Source organism: Dendrobates tinctorius, unplaced genomic scaffold (genome assembly GCF_039654945.1).
Source record: "Dendrobates tinctorius isolate UK_male_01 unplaced genomic scaffold, ASM3965494v1 ptg000029l, whole genome shotgun sequence".
Lineage (NCBI taxonomy): Eukaryota > Metazoa > Chordata > Amphibia > Anura > Dendrobatidae > Dendrobates > Dendrobates tinctorius.
Window position 1 is genome coordinate 6,039,347 of NW_027361697.1, and position 22,121 is coordinate 6,061,467.

A 22,121-nucleotide genomic window follows, 5' to 3' on the forward strand; every position below is an offset into this window, starting at 1 on the left:
GCATGTGTTGTGCAGCCTAGCTTGCTAGCGCCCAGGCTTAGGTGTAGGTAGGACAGAGGTTGAGTCAGGCATCAGTCCTCACCAGGGACTCGGCACGCCTCAGTGCACATGCTCCATAGCCAGCGTCTATAGCGGCGTGTTCAGTGGGCCTAGAAGGACTCTAACCCCGTGTTCATGGGGTAGAGTTCTGTGGCCGTACACTGTGCGCTCTTTTGGCCGGGCTCTGTGAGCTTAACAGGCTCCGGCATCTACGTTTAGCGGTTGTGCGGCTCTGTGCATTAACAGAGTTCGCCCCTGTTCACATTGGGTGACGTAACCCACGTGTGACTGGTTTCACACCGCTTAATTCTTCCGCCATTACTTAGCAGCAGTGTACCACCTCTGCACGGTGGACCCCAGGCTGCGAACGCACCTACTATTATTTTATAATTTGGTGCGTTCCGCCAGCCGTAACAGGCTGATCGCTGGTGAGCTGTCACATAGACAGCCCCTCCAGCGATCAGGACCAGCGAGCAAGCTGATTTCTAATGTAATCATCGGGTATCCAGGAGCCGTGGCTCTTGGATACCCGCTGTTTACCTTGGATACCGGCGCGGCTCCAGGATACCCGCTGTTTACCTTGGAAACCAGCGTGTATGCCGGTTTCCAAGGTAAACAGCAGGTATCCAAGAGCCGCGGCTCTTGGATACCCGATGTTTACATTGGAAACCAGCGTCCAGCGTCGCTGATCTCTCGCTGCCACACACAACAATGTGTGCTGGCCAGCGGGAGACCAGCGATCAAAAAATGGCCCAGGTCGATCGAGCACGATCAGTGATACCCGGCAGGGGGGCCGGTTGCTGATCCCCATCACACACAGCGATCTCGCTGGCGAGATCGCTGTGGCGTCACAAAATCAGCGATCTCGCTAGCGAGATCGCTGTGTGTGACGGGGCCTAAAATGAATAAATAGTAATAATAAATAATAAATAACATGGGGTACTCAGTTGACACTATTTAGGTCAATAGAGCATAAAAGTCATCCCACCGCAACAAAGTGTTCCCAATCAGGATGGTCTCTAATATTTTCAGTTCACCTTGCTAAGAGTCACCAGGCATCAAAAAAAGAAGGAGGCAGAGCAGGACCCAGACCTGACTGTTTTAGAGGATAAGATAGACTGACAAAAATTACATCTTCAAAGAAAGAACTACAGTTGTGCTGTTCACACTGTCACTATACAATACCAGGTGCTGTGTACCCCCATATTATACAAACAAAAAGTCACCAAAATTCAGCTACTATGGCCACCAGTGTCTTGCCACAAAGTGCCCCCCCCAAAAAAAAACAGCCACAATTATTTAAAATTTAAATTTAAATCTCACTTTTTCACTTTTTTCTATACCTTACAGATCAGTGCAGATCTCTTCCGATGCATGTAAATTGGGTTTCCTAACCTCAGACCTACAGCAATATTACTATAATTTGATACAGATATTTTGTGTACTAAAAATCCACTAGAAATCTGCCACGTGCGCACGTGGCCTAAGTAAGGAGACAATGTGAGTGAACACATTTTTGTTAGATTTGTTGTGGATGCACATGTTGTGTGGACAGCGGTCTATGTTTTCCTCTACGGTTATGTTTATACCCTGCACCTCCGCCAAAGCAAACATGATCATTCTGGCCAACTTACCAAATGTGTAGACTGAAACAAAGAAAACAATTTGTAACTCATAGAAATCTGTTCCGCTTGTTTATAGAAAGGCATCAATCCCCAAATAAGGATGTTTTTATGCCTTTTTTTCTTCTGGACCAAGGTAAATTATTGGTTATTTTAACAAATATTTCTGTTTGCCTAAAATAAATATTATTGGCTGTGGCTACACGGTGAAATCATGGCCAAAATATAAAGTTACTGCAGGCAATTGTATGGCATGGGAAAAAGTGTCATGTGGAGGCATGATTGAACTTTGAGGCACCCAAAATCTTTACTGTAAAATTTATACATTCTTAAGACATATTTCTTTAACAATGTACAATTGGTAGATCAGGTCTCTCAAGTAAGGGAACTCCGTCCCTTTAGGCCTATGCTCGTAATCTGAGCCTTAGATACAGCCCCTAGCACTCCTGTCTCCAAGAGCCTCTTGGTTAATTTGGGCCCCCTTAAACTTCTGGGCCACCCATGCTAAGCTTCATACTAGTCCACCGTGCAGTAAAGTGACTGTCATAATCTCTTCCCTGCTGTGCAGACGTGCAGCATGACTTGAGCTGCACTCACCTCTAGCCCGGGATGTAGGAAGTTATGAAGGCACACCATATGGGTTGTGCCAGGTCAACTTTAAATGCGGTCATCTGGTACTTTTATATCACCCTCTACTCCCTCTCTGAGTGTTGCTATGCCTGTGGACAGTGTCTGTACAGTCAAGGATGCAAGTATCTGCTTTATCCTAATAATCCGGTGACTCTGGCTGCATCTAGAGATGAGCGAATCTTTTGAAATGCATATTTTGTTGATTTCACTGAATTTTCATCAAAATGTGATTCACTGTGCATAAATTTGCATGAATCTTAAGACTGGAAATCTTATGATTCCTTGGAGACTACACATAAGGGAGAGAAGGGAGAAAGAACCCTGATGACATAAAGAGATTACACTGTACAAGAGAGAGAGGACCTCACTGACCATAAGAGCTTACACTCTACAGGAGAGAGAGAAGACCCTACTGAACATAAGAGCTTACATTCTACAGGAGAGGACCCCACTGACCATAAGAGCTTACACTCTACAGGAGAGAGAGAGGACCCCGAGGACCATAAGAGCTTATACTTTACAGGAGAGATAGAGAGAGGGGGGATCCCGCTGACCATAAGAGGTGTCTGCAGCATGTGGCTGGTGTTAGCACTTACTTGTCTCTGTCTAGTTGGAAGTACTAACAGTTGGTTAGTATCGTCTCAGAAAATTCTTGGAAGATTGCTGGTGTGACATCTCGGTGGTCTTCTCAAGCTAAGTGTTCCCCTCATTTGTCTACTCTCTCTGTCTTTAGTGGTAGTGGGAACTGACTAATGCTTGCCCTGTCATCTTAATAACCAGGGCCTATTGCTAGAATCAGGCAGGGATAAGGCTCCTGCTTGGCGATAGATGCAGAACCTATATAGGGATGTTTAGGACAGACAGGGTGATTTTAGATCTGCCTAGGGGTCTCCACTCCCCACTTCCCCAGTGTTTGGGTCTCTCTCTCCCATTTGTTGTGCAGTTATTCCTTCCTCACCCAGCGTGACAAGTCCATGGAAATTAATTGTATATATAGTATGCCCCATCTTACATTATTGTTAGAGTTTACATGCCTTCCAACCATCCCAGATCTGCAGGACAGTCCTGAATTTGGGGAGCTTTCCCACTGTCCCGAGAGTTTCGGAGTATGTTCTGAGGACACAATTACACTTAAATATAATGGTGGAATCTTTCTTCACCACTTTATCTAGTAAAAATAGCTCAGCAGGAATAATGGTACCATTATCAATTAAAAGGTAATACCTAATAATCATTATCCATTATGATTAGTGATGAGCGAGTATACTTGTTGCGTGGGTTTTCCCAAGCATGTTCGGGTGATCTCTGAGTATTTTGGCGTGCTCGGAGATTTAGTGTTTGTCGATGCAGCTGCATGATTTGCTGCTGATAGACAGCCTGAATACATGTATGGAATTCCTATCAAATAGGCAATCCACACATGTATTCAGGCTGTCCAGCAGTCGCAAATCATGCAGCTGCATCGACAAACACTAAATCTCCGAGCACGCCAAAATACTCGGAGATCACCCGAGCATGTTCGGGAAAACCCGAGCAACGAGTATACTCGCTCATCACTAATAATGATACCTATACATAGGACTATAGAATGGGCTGATGGTCAAATTAGTAGAAAAGAGGAAAAAAACAATCATGCAGCCCAAAAGTGATTAAAAATGTAAACACTTTATCATATTTGTATCAAAACAGATACAAATCTGAGAATAAAGTGTTTACATTTTTATTCACTCTTGGGCTGCATTATTGTTTTTTCCTCTTCTCTACCACTTTATCTAGGTAGAGTCTGAAAGTTCTACAAAAATGTTCAGGTCACGTGAAGTTCCTTCAGACATTACGTAGGCTGGCAGGAGAGACCACCTCAGTTAACACAGGAGCAGCAAGCAAGCATGTGACAGGCAAGTATGAAGCTGGATTAGGGGCATCATACTGTGTGGTAGGGACTGTCGGGGCCATCATACTGTGTAGAATGCTGAGCACTTTGCATTGTTTCATTATAATGTTTCAGAGCAAAGTCAGGACATGAGAGGGAGGCGATTAAAGTCAAGAAAGGCCGTACTGGGACCCTAGCATTCAAGGGAGGTCGACATGATGAGGTGACATGGGAATAAAGGGAGCTGGCATGGTAAAGATCTTGCTTATGGGGTTAATTAGTGTAGGATGGAGGTGGAGTTTGAGTCACGGGTATGTGGCGCCCCAGGAGTATGGCCGTCACAGTGGCTTTGCCTTCCTCCAGGGAGGGTGAAGTCATGCTTGGAAGCAGTGAAGGGTCTCTCTCGCAGTTAAGCTATACATGCAACATAGTTCCACTCCAGGCCAGCAGGGGGGACTCTGAACCGGAATTGAAGGGAGGAGTGCTCTCTGAGGGTAAAGAGGAAGGAGTGGTCAGTTAGTGTGAGGAGGTCCACATGTGCAGACGTGTGGAGAGAAGCTGGAGGTTGAGCTGAGGAAACAGAGCTCCCTCACAGTGAGAGCGCATGAACTGGAGCCTGGTCTCCACGGTTGTACGGATACTAACGGTCCTGCAACAGACACCAGAGGAGTAGGAGACTGTAAATGCCCTACTCTCATCTAAGACTCGGAGGCACAACAACACGGAGTGAGCCAAGAGAGGAATAGCGGCTACAGCTGTCTGCCATACGAGGAGTGCTAGTAGAAGAGAATTAGGAGGAACTTCAGTGTAACTCAGTACTAGGAGTACTTCATCCAAATAAGCGCTAAGAAGGAGACTGCACAGCCCTTCTGCTGAGAGAGAATCCTGAGCTGCTTCCAGGCTAGCCTGCTCTGGTACCATCTGTAATCAGAACCCTGGACTGCATTTATCAAGTAAAGGTACAGAAATTGCACCCTGCTGTGTCTTTGTCTGCTTCCTACCCTTCCGGCACTGCTACATCCCCGTGCCAGCCACATCTACACTGCCCTGGGACTACAGCTTCACCTGTGGGGAGCTTGTACATATTTGCTGCACCATATCATCAGTCCCAGTGGATCTGCATGCAGCGTCGGCTTAACATCTCACTTGCTAAGCACCACAGGTGGCGTCACAAACTATTCCATTAACTACATTCCACCATTTCAATTCCCCCATTACTTGGGCGCCCAGGGCCACGGACCGGGTCACTGCTGCTGTGACACATCCCGCTGACACCGGCCCGATACCGAGTACCCCACAGTCCTGGGAGGGCGACCCAATTTGGCGTCACGAACAGGATTACGGAGCCCGGTTCCCCCCGGGTCCTGTGTACCATAGACTGTGTTTGTGTAAAAGACTGTGTGTGAAATTGGCGCCAATTGCTGCCATTGCCGCGCTGCTTGGGGCGAGCGGGAAGAAAAAGGGGCGGGCCTTCGTGGGCGGAGCCTGCGGCAGAGCGCGAAGAAGTGAAGTGCCGCGCGGGAAGAGAGGACAGCGCGCAAGAAGGGGAGGAGCTGAGGCCTACAGCCCGGAGCATCGGGCCTGTGAAGCGGCCGCCGGTGAGCTCACACAACCCCCGGCTCTGGCTAACGTTAACTAGGGGGGAATAAAATGTCTGTGACGAGCAACAATGCAGCGGCGGATGCCGTCGCCAACCCTGCAGCGCCGCAAGGACTAGCGCCCGCCGCAGCGGTCCCCATAATGCCGCTGTCTATGCCCTACCTTCCGGGAGCGGCCTGGCTACCACAGTACTCGAGTGAGTCACATACCCTGAGTGAAATTTAAAGAGAGACTGTGCAGTTTGTTTAAAGTATACCCTCTGTCTGAAAGCCAGAAAGTGAACTTCCTCATTGGACAGCTAACGGGTGCAGCACAGAGAGAGGTGAAAGCCTGGCAGGACACTGACAAAGAGACTGTTAAAAAGATTATAGCCAAGCTGAGAAGCACCATTGACACCCACACTGCAGCTGAAATCAAGATGCGATTCTTTGGATGTAAGCAGAGAGCGCAGGACAGTATCAGGGATTATGCTCTTAACCTGCAGGAGGCGCTGCGAGCAGTTAAGCAAGTTGATCCTGACAGTGTGAAGGAGGAAGATAAACTGTTAAAGGAGCAGTTCATTGAAGGACTCCTGTCCAGTACCCACAGGGGGCAGTTGCGGACAGCGTCGGACTGGCCCACCGGAGAACCGGAGGATTCTCCGGTGGGCCCTGGCATTTGGTGGGCCCTGGCACCTGCTGGCATAAAGGGCCAGCAGTTGCCTAGGGCCCCCCACTGTTCCAGGGGCCCCCAGCCAGTGATGTGGGGGCCCTGTGCCAGCAGAGCAGCAGCGGGTGACAGGATGCAGGAGCCCCTGTCCCCGCTGCTAAAGAGAAATGAATATTCACTGCTTCCCACACCCACATGGGCGTGGGAAGCAGTAAATATAATTTCATGGTCTCCACTCCCCCAGAGGCCCGGCCCCCCCAGCACAGGAAGCTGCTATGCGGCCGTAAATCAGGGCGCCGCCCTCAACTGACCCAGAGCCCATGCCAGGGAGGATGATGAGCACGGCATGACGGCACAATGATCCCTGCCAGCTGGGCATCCACAGTCTCTACTTGTAAGTTTCCAGCTCCTACAGCTGCGCACTTACCCAGGAGATGGTGAGCGCGGAGTGCTGAAGTCCTTGCCTCCCACCAGCCTGAACCCTCGGGGAGAGGGGCCATTGAGAGTGACAGTGTGTGCCATGGTCTTGTGCACCGGACCTGCCTGCTCACCGCTCAGTGCCTGCTGCCCGGAGTGCTACCCCAACCCCTGCTACATAATTAAGACGTGTACTACCTTATATTATACCCTGATATTAGAGTGTTTTACCGCACAATTGGTGGTCTTGTATTTATCTCTGTGTAGCTACATAGTGGGCCCCAAGAATGATTTTCTCTGGTGGGCCCAAGGTGTTCCAGTCCGACGCTGGTTGCGCATCATAACCCTGCAAAACCCTGACCTGGACTTTGCTGATTTTAAGGACAGGGCTATTTGGGTCCTGCAGGAATCAACTGACAGCCGTCCAGCGCGCCCTAGGCGCCCAGCGATCACCTATCACCAGGAAGCAACATCTTTCCCTTCCATCCCTGTGGAGGCTGATGCACAGACTCTGGATAAAGATCCTACAGAAGAGCTGCGTCTTAAGGTCGAGGAGTTGACCAGGGGTATGGCTGCTCTTACTAAAACCGTGCAGTCCCTGCAGGTGTCCTCCAAAGAGAAGATCCAGCTTGCTTCCAGTCCAGAGGATGTCCCGTGGCTCCAGAGGAGAACCCCGCCACTCCGAGGAAGGAACAACGACCGCTATGACCAGGACGGACGTCCCATCTGTCGTCGCTGCTACAAGGCAGGTCATCTTGCAAGATTTTGTCCTTTAAACGAGCAACCTGTGGGGCAGAGGGCCAACCCCCAGGAGTAGGACCACAGGGCCCAAGGAACTGGCGAGCCAAGTATGTTGGAGGGTGACCGATCCTTCCAGTGGTCATTGACGGCATCCCCATGAATGCTTTGCTGGACACTGGCTCCCAGGTGACCACTATGCCCTATATCCTCTACAAGCGGTATTGGGCTGATTCTGAACTTACCCGTGGCCCAACTGATGAACTGACAGTAGTTGCCAGTAGTGTTGAGCATTCCGATACCGCAAGTATCGGGTATCGGCCGATACTTGCTGTATCGGAATTCCGATACCGACTTCCGATATTTTTTCAATATCGGAAGTCGGCATCGGAATCGGAAGTTCAAAGTTGATTGACAGCCTGACGTCATCATGATGCGCGGTGTGTGCGCATCATGATGCGCCGTCATTTCGGGCCTTCCGGGGGTCTCTGCCGGCCTGCCGGGGGGCTGTGCCGGCCTGCCGGGGGGCTGTGTGGACTGCCCGGGGTCTGTACCGGCCTGCCGGGGGGCTGTGCCTGCCTGCCGGTGGTCTGTGCACCCTGTGGGGGTCTGTACCGGCCTGCCGGGGGGCTGTGCCGGCCTGCCGGTGGTCTGTGCACCCTGTGGGGGTCTGTACCGGCCTGCCGGGGGGCTGTGCCGGCCTGCCGGGGGGCTGTGCTGATGTCCGGGGGTCTGTGCAAGCATCGTCCGATGGGACTACAAGTCCCATCTGGCGATGCCTGCTACCATGACAGTGATTGACACATTAGCCAATGATGGGACAGTAGTAGTCCCATCATCCGGCTAATGTGTTAAATGTAAAAAAAAAAAAAAATACTACATACATGCTACATACATGCTACATACATGCTACATACATGCTACATACATACTACATACATAACACATATATACTACATACATACTACATGCATGCTACATACATACTACATGCTACATACATACTACATATATACTACATGCATGCTACATGCATACTACATAGATACTACATACATACTACATACATACTACATACATACTACATGCTACATACATACTACATATATACTACATGCATGTAGTATGTAGTATGTATGTGGTATGTATGTAGCATGTAGTATGTATGTAGTATGTATGTAGTATGCATGTAGTATATATGTAGTATGTATGTAGCATGCATGTAGTATATATGTAGTATGTATGTAGCATGTAGTATGTATGTAGTATATATGTGGTATGTATGTAGCATGTAGTATGTATGTAACATGCATGTAGTATGTATGTAGCATGCATGTAGTATATATGTAGTATGTATGTAGCATGTAGTATGTATGTAGCATGCATGTAGTATGTATGTAGTATGTATGTATGTAGTATGTATGTAGTATGTATGTAGCATGTAGTATGTATGTAGCATATATGTAGTATGTATGTAGCATGCATGTAGTATGTATGTAGTATGTATGTAGCATATATGTAGTATGTATGTATGTAGCATGTAGTATATATGTAGTATGCATGTTGCATGCATGTAGTATATATGTAGTATGTATGTTGCATGTAGTATATATGTAGTATGTATGTTGCATGTAGTATATATGTAGTATGAATGTAGCATGTATGTAGTATGTAGTATGAATGTAGCATGTATGTAGTATGCATGTAGTATGTATGTAGCATGTAATTTTTTTTATTTTTTTTTTTACATTCAACACATTAGCCGGATGATGGGACTACTACTGTCCCATCATTGGCTAATGTGTCAATCACTGTCATGGTAGCAGGCATCGCCCGATGGGACTTGTAGTCCCATCGGACGATGCCTGCACAGACCCCCGAAGCCTGCACAGCTCCCCCGGCAGGCCGGCACAGCCCCCCGGAGCCTGCACAGCCCCCCGGCAGGCCGGCACAGCCCCCCGGCAGGCCGGCACAGCCCACCGGAGCCTGCACAGCCCCCAGGCAGGCCGGCACAGACCACCGGAGCCTGCACAGACCCCCTGGCAGGCCGGCACAGCCCCCCGAAAGGCCCGTACAGACCCCAGAGAGGCTGTACAAGGGAAAAACAGGATTTTTCTTATTCCGATACCGGAAGTCCCATAGACTAGAATGGGACTTCCGGTATCGGAATCGGCGATACCGATACTTTTTTTTTAAGATCGGCCGATCCATTCCGATCCGATACTTTGAAGTATCGGACGGTATCGCTCAACTCTAGTTGCCAGTAATGGTCAGTCTTTGCCGCAGATTGAATTTAAAGAGATTACTGTTAAAGTGGGTCGGGTAGAGCTAAAATCTCAAGGTCTGATAGTTGTGGATATTGATCGACATCCCATGATGACTCTTGGTACAAATGTAATTGAAAATTGTCTTTCCAAGGTTATTGTCTTGTTACAACAGGTGGCTGAGACTGCTGGGTCCAGTGAACAACGAGTCCTGCAGAGGGAGATCAAGGCCCTGATGCAAAGACAACAGGTAGAACTCTCTGGCGGAGAAATTGGTAGTGTCAGAGTGGGTGATGCTTTCCCCATTGCAATACCCCCCAGATGTGAAATGTTGATTTGGTGTCGGGCAGCCATAGGCCTCAGAGGGAAAGATTACCAGGCATTGGTAGAACCAGTATATTCTTATAGCAGGCCCACTGTCCTGACAGCCAGAGGGGTGGTTGATGTACGTAAAGGGAGAGTACCTGTACGCCTTTTGAATTGTGGGGAAGAGGAGGCCACAATACCTCGGTACGCCACAGTTGCTAAGCTGCTCACTGTTAATAACAACTCTTTGTAAGTAGCAGTGCCCTTGGTCTCATCCGATCAGGTGGAGGAGAATGGCTCTGTGAAGCAGATGGAGGAGTGGTGCCAGCAACTGCAGGTGGGGTATGACTGTACACCTTCATGCCAGAAAAATGGGGTTTACAGAGTGACACAAGAATACAAGCGGGTATTCAGTAAACACCCACTAGATTTTGGGAAGGCAAAAGGGGTTCAACATCATATCCCCACAGGAGATCATCCACCCATAAAAGAAAGGTACCGGCCTATACCCCCAACACAATACCAATGTGCTAAAGGTATGCTGAGAGAGATGAAGGAAGCAGGGGTCATCAGAGACAGTTGTAGCCCCTGGGCAGCTCCAATAGTTTTTGTAAAGAAAAAGGATGGTACCATGAGAATGTGTGTTGATTACAGGAAAATTAACAGCATTACACATAAAGATGCCTACCCATTACCCAGAATTGAAGAGTCATTAGCTGCACTTAAAACTGCTAACTACTTTTCAACCTTGGATCTCACCAGTGGGTATTGGCAGGTTCCCGTGGCAGAGGCAGACAAGGAGAAAACAGCATTTACCACTCCAATGGATCTCTGTGAGTTCAATTATATGCCATTTGGGCTCTGCACCGCCCAAGGAACATTTCAACGGCTGATTGAGTGCTGCCTGGGACACATGAACTTTGAGACAGTCCTGTTGTACCTTGATGATGTCATTGTTTTCTCCAAGACATATGAAGATCATCTGGAGCACCAGGCTGAGGTGTTTGAAGCCTTGTCCAATTTTGGCCTAAAGGTGAAGCCTTCCAAATGCCACCTCCTGAAGCCCAAGGTACAGTACCTCGGTCATGTAGTGAGTGCAGAAGGTGTGGCACCAGATCCCGACAAAGTCACAGTCATCCGGGACTGGCCAAAGCCCAGCAACCTTCATGAAGTACGTTAATTCCTCGGGTTGGTAGGCTACTACCGAAGGTTCATCAAGGGCTTCGCAGAAATAGCCACTCCTATGCAAAATCTTCTGGTGGGGCAGTCCAAGAAGACTAAACAGAAGAATTCCACATTTGAATGGACTGAGGAGTTGGAGAGGTCCTTCACCAGATTGAAGATGGCTCTCACAGGAGATGAAGTTCTAGCCTACCCAGATTATGACAAACCCTTTGTGTTGTAGACTGATGCCAGCAACGTGGGACTAGGAGCAGTACTGTCGCAGGTACAGAATGGCAAAGAACGAGTGATCTCCTACACCAGCAGGAAGTTTCGTCCCACTGAAAGGAACCCAGACAACTACAGTTCCTTCAAGCTGGAGTTCCTCGCCATAGTCTGGGCTGTGACTGAGAGATTCAAGCATTACCTAGCTTCAGCCAAGTTTACCAACTTCATGGACAACAACCCGTTGACTCACTTGGACACTGCAAAACTAGGTGCACTGGAACAGCGATGGATGGCTCGGCTGTCTAACTATGAGTTTACCATCAAGTACCGGGCAGGGCACAAGAAAGCCAATGCTGATACGCTATCCAGAATGAGTAATCTGCCAGATGCAGGAGAAGACCCTGAGGCTCTTGAAGAAATAGAGTTGCCTCCCTTCCACCGGCCACTTGCGGCCCAACGAGCACAAGGAGTGAGAAACAGACGGTCTGGCTTGAAAGAGTTCACCCTAAATTCATTGCCCCATCATGACTGGGCAGAAACTCAGGATAATGACCCCGCAATCCGCCTGGTGAAGGAGCTACTGTCACAAGCTGACTCAGTCGAATGCTCCTGAAGAAACCCAGCAGTTGTGGAAGGAAAGAGGTCGGCTGTCCATTTATGAAGGAAAGCTGTGTCGTCGGAGTATCAATGCCCGCTCTCATGAGCTGGTTTGGCAGGTGATAGTCCCAAAGAGAGAGGCATCAATGGTCCTGGAAGCATACCACAAAGGAGCTGGACACTTCGGATGGATGAAGTTGGAAACATTGCTCCGGGAGAGGTTCTACTGGGCTGGTATGAGGAAAGCCACTGAGAGGTGGTGCCGAGAGTGTGGATAATGTAACCTGCGCAGAAAGGATCGAAACAGCCAGCGAGCTCCTCTGCAGCCAATAGTAACCAAACAGCCACTCGAGTTGGTAGCCCTGGACCATGTGAAGCTGGTTCCAAGCCGGTCAGGCTACATCTATGCTCTTACCATCGTGGACCACTACTCAAGATTCTTGGTAGTTGTGCCTGTCAAAGATCAAACAGCCAGGACAGCAGCCAGAGCATTCCAACAGCACTTCTGTAGACCACATGGATATCCTGAGCAAGTGCTTACAGATCAAGGTCCCGCCTTTGAGGCAGAAGTGTTCCAGGAATTCTCTAACTTGTATGGTTGTATGAAGATCTGGACAACACCGTATCACCCACAGACAAATGGCATGTGTGAGAAGATGAACCTGGTAGTGATTGACCTACTGAAGACATTGCCTTTGGAGGAGAGGAATCTGTGGCCAGAAAAGTTGCCAGATCTGGTAGACCTCTACAACAATATGAAAGTGAACTCCACCAACTGTACTCATGCATACTTAATGAGAGCGAGGCCTGGTAAACTGCCTATTGATTTGGACATGGGAGTCCTTACGCCTGAGGTGACATCCCCAGATGCTGACTGGGATAAAGAAAGACAACAGCAGTACAGAAGAGTACAAGAGTGTGTGGAAAAGAGTCTAGCTCAGGCAAGACAAAAGCAAGAAAGGCACTACAATCAGCATGCACCTGCTGATTGTAAAAGGGGTGGCCATTTTAGTGGGGCAACCATCTTAGGTACTCATACTTACTTACTCATACATACTTAGGTACTCATCTTAGGTGCAAATTCTTCATAAGTTTCTGGGTACTAATTGCACTCATATTCCCATAAGTGTAGTAAGTGGGGTTGTCCTCAGCAAAGGTGACAGTTCTTGACAGAAAATGAAAGAAGGATGTGGTCAGAGAGCGAGAGATGGAAGGTTGTAAAATCATGCGCTGAGCAGAGCCGGGAGAAGATCTGGTCCAGCGTCATATTATGTTCTTGTACTTCAGGGGCATCATACAGTATTGCCAGAAGTGTGGGAGTTTCATATTGTGTGAGGGGAAGTGTGGGAGGCATCATCCTGTATGTGGGTGCGCTGTGGAGGCATCATGCTGTGTGAGGGTGTATCATACTGTGTGTGGAAAAGATGTAGATGGTATAACACTGTATGTGAGGGCTGTGAGGGAATTATAATGTGCATGTGGGGTGACTGTGGAGGCATCATACTGTTGGGCAATGTATTATGGGGGCATCATACTGCATGAGTGTAATGCAGTATGTGTGTTGTGGTACATGATGCGTAATAGTGCAGTGGGGACCTTATACTGTGTGTGGGGGTATGTACTATGGGGATATCAAACGGCATGTGGGGAAATGTACTATTGGAGGATACATAATACTGTGTGTGTGGAAGTGGGGGAGGAGAGGATGGGGTTGAAGAGAGGCATCATATGCCATGAAAGTAGTACCATACTGTTTGGGAACACTAATGGGGCTCTCTCATAAAACTGTCGATGGACGCCCACTTCAGAGCAGTGTTCCGTAGAATGCGTGGGGGTCTTCGAACACAGACCCCACCAATCAGAAACACTGTGATTTGCATGTAATATATAAAGACTTTTACAACATGACAGTTGCATTTAAGATAGATTCCCACAGACTACTTTTCATAGAGCTTCAGGGAGCCTGTGATGTAGATGTGCAATATCCTGCAGATAGACAATGCTCTATTGTGTGCTGACAGGTTCTGATTACACAAGGAAAATGTTATGACAGTAAGAGATGGAAAACCTTATTCAGTGTTATAAAGCCGTGAAAACTAATGTAAGAAATAAACCTTACCTGAAAGAGGAACAAACAATTGCTATCCGCAGCATGTGCACAGCGTTTTTTGTTTTCCATTGAATATAATGGTACTGCAGGGCCAAAACCGCTGCGGATCCGCAGAAGAATCCGCAACATGTGCACACACCCTTAGAGGATCGCACGCTGCCATGGCCTGCGAGCCTGTATGCTGCTCGTGTTCTGCGACATCCCAGAGGAACCAACAAAAGAGACTGTTTCTACTTACCAACGCACCCAAGCAAGCCCGGATACGTCAGCACGGTGGGGAGACAGTGCATTCCATTACTTCACAACAGAGCCAGAGACATTGTCCAGGATCTATGATGCCGGCGGGAGATATTCCAGCCTCACCGCAACAAGAACGTCAAGCGATAAGTTACCTCTTTCGTACAATACCTCTTCCCCCAACATATTGTGTTTTTGTGCAAATTCTGTTGTTGCAATCAGTGTTCCTGTGCCATTTCGTTGTTGATTTCATCTCCCTGTGCAGAGTATCCCTTGTACCTTAACGTGTTCAAAGTAAACTTTGTTAACCCCTTCTCTGCCTCCTGCTCTTCACTGCATCCAACGAACTTCAATTCTGGTACCTTTATATATGCATAAGGGAAAAGATAACCACAGATACAGTAATGCATGGCCTCAGCAGAATATCAGTACTGTACATATCTGTATTACCACGCATGAAGGGCTAACAAGGTACATATGTAGGGAAGAGTTACATAACTCATTATGGCGCTAGGCATCCTAAAGGATGTCTGGAGCCATTACATGTTTGTGCACATAATCTCTGGTTCTTCCAAGACCTCCTTTTCTCCTCCACACTTATTCGCTCCTCACCCAACCTCCTCCAAGACTTCTCCCGAATATCCCCCATCCTCTGGAATTCTTTGCCCCAACACGTCCGACTATCAACCACATTTGGATCCTTCAGACGGAACCTGAACACCCACCTTTTCAGGAAAGCTTACAGCCTGCAATGATCCCCGCTGCCTCCTCACCACTACCTGAGCTACCGCCTCACCATCACCAGAGCTGCTGCAACCCCCCAACCTACTGTCTCCTTCCCCACCATCCTGTAGAATGTAAGCCCACAAGAGCAGGGTCCTCCCCCCCTTTATCAGTCTGTGATTGTTTGTTTGTTTGTTTGCTTACTGCAAGTGATATCTGTAATTTGTATGTAACCCCTTCTCATGTGCAGCACCATGGAATCAATGGTGCTATATAAATAAATAATAATAATAATAACATCCACTTTAGTGACGATCTTGGTTCCTCTAGCTCTAACATAATGTGGATGTTGCATGTAAATCAATGTCCTTCAAATGTTCCACCACCTTATCATCAATCGTTGCTTGTTTTCATAAATTTATCTTTACTTGTTAAATGACATTTAATCTGGTCAACTCATAAATGTGCCAATTGCCAATTCCTTCCTGTAAATTAAAACAACCATTCTTTTGTATTTATCATACTGCTCTTTAGTGCTTAATTTTACAGGAACTTTTCACAGTGAGCCAGTATAATAAATTAATAACAGCTATGACTACTGGCTTTGAAACTTTGATATTTGTGTATTGAAAATCTTGGAACTAAATTCACATCACAGGAACTTGGAAATATGTCATGAGAAATTAGCCTATTTGTCAATTATTGGCTGCATTCCCCAAGTTGAATGCCAGTCACGAACACAACCGATACAATGCCTACTCTTACAGTAGAATGAAATATTAGCTCGGCACACCACTTGGTGATGGAGACATGCAGTAATACATAGATATAAAACTTCAATGACAAGTGTTTTAAGTGGAGAAACTTTAGAGATTATGGATCTGCACGGTTTAAAGATCTGTGCGCATTACATTTTCTTCCTTGGAGCGTATTTTCTGACGTCCATTTGAATACGTTTTGCAGCAGCTTTGCCGCCAACACTTTTTTTTTCATTCCTTAAATAAAATAGTGGTGATATCCAAGCAGAAATCATTATTCACTTCTTTTAGCTTATTCACTTCACAGCTTTAGAAGTCTAGAGTAGTAAAAACAAGATACAAAAGAAGGATGATATGCACAGCAAGTTGTTTTTGACTTAGCAGTGCATGTGAGCATTCTTTTTGGCCTTTTTTAGTGCTTTTTTCAGGTGGGTTCCAGGTGGAATCCAACTGAAAAAGATGTCATTTTCACAAACGCTTACTCCACAGGAGAAGTGTATGGATATGTTAGTAGATGTTTCTGCTAAATGGCTTTGGAAAAATGCCTATGTAGATTATAAGGAGTTCCCTTGTCAATCAACTAGTTAGGAAATGGGTCACAATAGGTTTCATTCATAGAAATGTTATGTACAAAGGTGCGCCTATACTATCAATGGAATCTTACTGGTAGAACACTAACAAAAGGGAAACATTATGCCATATTACGTATGCAGTGTTGAGATAATCCAGCGTATCTAATCAAATTATGTTATAGAACAATATTACGTTACATATTCCCTACATAACGCTACTTGACATCTGCAGTAAATTTTTCCACTTTTGTAGGTGTTTCGATTTTGATGAGTGGCTGCAGATTCCATATATGTATTGCATGAGGACTAACCCTATAAAAGAGTAAGTACAGTTTAAAGCTGCATGTACGTTGTATATTTGATGCATAAAAGCAGAATTTGTTAAAAAAAAGGTCTGCTACGATTTACTACAGTTTTAATGCATTCTTAGATTTCTTCCTCTTTGATATAGAAAAAATGTCCTTGATTTTCTCATCGTTTAGGGACTCAAAATCTAATTCCTCCTCTCTGTTTTATAAGTGGTCTCTTGTGTAACATTATTTATCACTGAGCTGTCCAGTTCTTAAACGCCAAAGCAATCAGTACGTAGTGTAGATACCACGAGGATCATTGTAGATCTCTTTAGCCTCTTATGACAGTATCACATTATTACTGTCCGAGCACTGTGCGGATAGAAGAATATGTACCATATCCAAATACAATCTTTGCATCTATTACTCATGCGACTATAACGGACAGATTGACCTTGAACAACGACCTTATCACAAAGGAGTCATTTGCTTTTTGCAACAAATAATGTTTCGGATATTGAATTACTTACGATCTGTGCCCTTCAGACTGTTCCTGCTGTGCGCAGAACGTCATTTTTGTACAAGTTCTGCAATGAGATGATTGTAAATGAACATTATGAAAAAAAGCTATTACCTGACTATTACTGGGTCATCATGCTGTCAGATATTAGAGTTTGCATACTGTATGTTGAAAAGTACTACAGTATATCATAGGGCATAGGTTTATATGGTATAAAGGAGAAGTATAAAGAGGTTACGTCAACTCTACTGCCATGTCTGTTTTATTAAAGAAGACCTTTTACTGGATTTTTTTTATTTAAACTGAGTACCTCATCCAATTTCTCCCTTGTCACCGTTTTTGGAACAGTTTTTCTTTCCCTTCTGTGCCCATCCCTTCCAAAGTTATGCTCCCTGGTAATAAAGATGCCAAATTTCCCTTCTACCAACTGGGCGTATACCACAGAACTTCTTTGTTGGCAATTTCTTTTTCTCTTCTATGACTGAAGTTCTGTGGTTAAAAGGGTTGTCCAGGCTTGGGATACAAGTCTGTAGTCACTCTATGTGACTGTAGACTTGTGAATCCTCACAGTGTGCACTTCGTGTGCTGTCGGGATATTCCAGTGTCAGCACTAGTCTGACACAGTCAATCATCAATGATTAAACAAAGCTTCACATTTTCTTTTTTAAGTGGTTGTCCAGCCTTAAGCCCCCCTCACACATAGCGAGATCGCTAGCGAGATCGCTAAAGCGTCACTGATTTTGTGACGCAACAGCGATCTCGCTAGCGATCTCGCTACATGTGACACTTAAATCCAACCCGGCTCCCCGCTGGATATCGCTGATCGCGCGAGATTGTCCTGGTCCATTTCTCATCGTCGGCTTCCTGCTGGTGCCGACGAGCGACTCCATGGACGCGGGAGGAAGTCATCACCAGAGCTGCCGTCTGACAGGTAAGTAACAACCGCCGACCGCTGCTACGGTCTCAGCCACTGGGAGGCGCCGGACTGTCACGTCGCCGTCAGACTCGAGGACTGCTGTTCCGGTCTCGGCCACTGGGAGGCGCCGGACTGTCACGTCGCCGGACTGTCACGTCGCCTCTCAGACTCGAGTACTGCTGTTCCGGTCTCGGCCACTGGGAGGCGCCAGACTGTCACGTCGCCGTCAGACTCGGGGACAGCTGTTCCTGCCTCGACCTCTAGGAGGCACCATGGTTCGCCCGTGGATGGTGGTGACAGACAAGGGGCTCCTGCGCAGGCATCTGGTGGGCGCAGGCTCCACTCCTCTGTCAGTCATGAGGGGGTTTTGCATCACCATCTGGCCTGGTCCTGAGGGTGGTCCAAATGACGTCATCAGACTGTGAGCCTGTAAGGGATAGCCTGATCCTTCAAATACCTTGGGGCCTGTCTTGCAGGCCGCCAGATATAGTCTTGGTTTCCCCAGTGTGCTAGTTTGTTATTTGCTATCTTTGATTCTGACCTTTGCCTGGATTTCTGACTCTGCTCCTGCCTGACACTTTTGTACCTTTGCCGCCCTCCTGGTTTACGACTCTGACCTTGGCCTGGTTTTTGATGCTGCGACTGCCTAATGATTTTGTACCTCTGCCTCCCTCCCGGTTTATGACTCTGACCTTGGCCTGGATTTGACTCTGCTACTGTCTGCCGGTTTTGTACCTCTGCTGCCTGCCTGGTTTAGACTTGGATTCCTGACTATGCTTTTGGTCCCGTTTTTTAACCCCTTTCTGGCGACCGTCCTGCTCTGGTCCGCTGCTTTTATTCAGACAGCTACTTCCTGGGCTCTGCTGTAAATCCAGATCCCTGTATAGGGGTAAAGGGTATCGGGGTTGCTCGGGGTGCTGTCTTACTGCAGCCAAGACTCGCAGACGGACATCACAGTATTGTTGTCGGGATCGCTGGTGCATCGCTAAATGTAACGGGACCCTTAGAGTTCTCACAGCTTGCGCAATGCGCACTATCAGGATTCTCTGAGGCCGGCACCGAGAGTGGGTGGTCATGTGACTGCAAGTATGTGATTTGCATACTTCTAGCCACATTCCAACTAGACACTGTCATGATCCAGGTTGGATGATGACAGTTAAAAGCTCATGTAACCTTTTTTTCCTTAAGCTGTGTGCTTAAGTTTGGTTTTGCCCCCGGTGGCCATTAGGATTATTACACAGTGGTGTCTTTTGTTCTATTTTGTCCCAGTGGTGGTTAGCGTTATTACACAGGAATCACTAACAGGTGTGATTCCTCTGGCTTAACTATAAAGGTGTGTCATGTGCTCTCACTGGGTTTGGTGATAGTGTTCATTTCCAACCATCCTTGGTGGAGAAAGGAGCTAGAGAGAGTTCCTTGCAGCACAGTCAGAGTCCTGGTGTGGAAGGAGTCAGAGGGTATTTCCTTTTCAGCTCTGACAGAGCTTGGCGGCAGCTATTCTGAGGAAAGCTGCATTCTGGTGGAGGACTCTGTTGCTGGAAGCAAGAGCAACAGAGCAAAGCTAAGTGGTGTTTCCCTGTTTGTGCCTTTCCTTTATGTGTGTTTCAGTGCAGTGGTGGGATTAGTCTCTGCACTGGCCATTTCACGAGAAAGGGGTAGGTGCAGGGCGAGCTAGGGTTTAAAGGTATCCTGATCGGCGCCCGGTGTGGAACCGGCCAGGGATTGGTAGGAGTGTAGAGACACTGACTCAGGGGAGTGCAGGAGGTCTCCACATCCCTGTTCCCTATTGCAGGCCCCACCATTGCAATTGTTTCCCTGGTGTTTCCCCTTATTATTTAAATTTGCCTTGCTGGAGGCGGTGTATCCAGTTTCACGTGTATTTCTGAAATTCGCCTGCTGGAGGCGGTGTATCCGGCTGCACGTCTTATTATTTAAATTCTCCCTACTGGAGGCAGTGTATCCAGGGTCACGTGTGTCATATAAATTCGCCCTGCTGGAGGTGGTGTGTCCAGTCACACGTTGACCATTACAGACATGTCTGGTCTTTCTCAATTTACCTGCATTGAGCGAGGATGAACACGCACCTAACATCGAGTTGTCCATTTATTTACAGATTTTTTGCAGGAGTAACAGTGGAATTGCACATTGTAGAGTTTTAAGATCCTCCACAATTAGTGTTATATGGATATTGCAAATATTGACTAAATTGGACCTGTCAGGAGAACTGTCAGGTTTTCTATACCGCAAACATTTCCTGATAGCCTTGATTAATTATAACAGATTTTAGGTGCACTGGTATGGAGCAGACATACTTGTGACATTAGACATAGTAGGTGCTGACAGTATGGTGACACCCATCTTTAACTGCAGTGGTCAGAATTAGCTCCAATCACAGAAGTTTAACCACCCCTAGATGCCACAGTCAATAGTGATCAGAGCTTATAAGTGGTAGTAGAAGAGAACCTTCTGTTAACACACAGCCGCCAGGACTCAATAGAACTGTGCAGATGGGTTATCATACCATCCCATTGTCAACAAAAGGCCCATGTGTCTACCATATTTGTCTTTCTATGAAACACTGTCTCTAATGGTACTAAAAAATGTATTAAATACTTGTTAAAAGTTTTTGCAAAATAGAAAATCAGCACCAAATTTCTCTTAAACAAGAAAATTAAAGGGACTCTGTCAGCACAGGATGACTGTTAAAACCAAGTACAGGTGCTCGGTGCACCCTTGGTGTGGCCAAACATTTAAATACACCTTAGCTTCTTGTTTACCTCCTATCTCCACCATCCTCTCCTTTGATTGGCACGTCTAGCTTCATAAGGTCAGAGAAAAATGGAGATAGTGCACCTCCCCACCTAATTGTTTTACATCTGTTTGGCCATACCAAGGGTGCACCAATCATCTGTACTTGTTTTGAACATTTATTAAGTGCTGACAGACTCCCGTTCAAGTAAAAAACATTATCTGACCACAGGAGTAATCAAAAAGACCTATTTGTATGTATGTACTCCAAAAGGGTATTAGTAAAAATTACAGTGTTCCCTGCCAAAAACAAGTCCTCATACTGCTCAATTGAGGGAAAAGTCACAGATTATGGTGATACAAAGCTAATTTTGTTAACTTCTTAATTATCTTTTAATATTATTTTACTTTCAGAAGCACTCACATTGATTTAATATTGATTTTGTGACGCTCAGTCACTGCTCACACACAAGCCGTGAGGCAGGGTAGTAAGGAGATCCTAGATCAGATACCAGGAGGGCTTGTAATACAGAGAGGCAAGATAAAGGCATGGTCAAGTCAAATTCCGGGGTCAAATACCAGGAGAGTAGGTCAAGATAAAGGGATAAGTGAAACGGATAATCAAGTCCGGGGTCAGGTACCTAAGGTCAGAGAGCGTCAAGAGCAAAAGTGAAAGTACACACGAATAGTCAAGAAAAATCTAAGGTCCAGCAACAAAGATTAGGAAATCAGACACAGAGCACTAAGCTCACTGTTCACTGAGCAAAGCTAAAAGTGACAATGACCTGCTCATATCTAGCCAGCTAAATAGCTAGTGAATTATAAGTCTAGACCAGACAGAGCAGCAGGGCTGTCAATCTAAATATTGACAGCCCAGCACACCCCAACCTCAGATTAGAAGACTGGGCTGTTACTCACCATACTGACAGTCCAGCAAACTCCAAATCATATAGAGAGGCTAAGCTGTCACTCACAACATCCCTAGGACACAGTTAGTGATGAAAACATGACAGATCTTTTCATCGTAAGAATTGGCCATCAATATTGAAGTTTCATAAAATCCCTTTAACTTTACCAATATTGCCATTGGACAAATAACGTAAATGACAATAGGACAACTTTACCTTT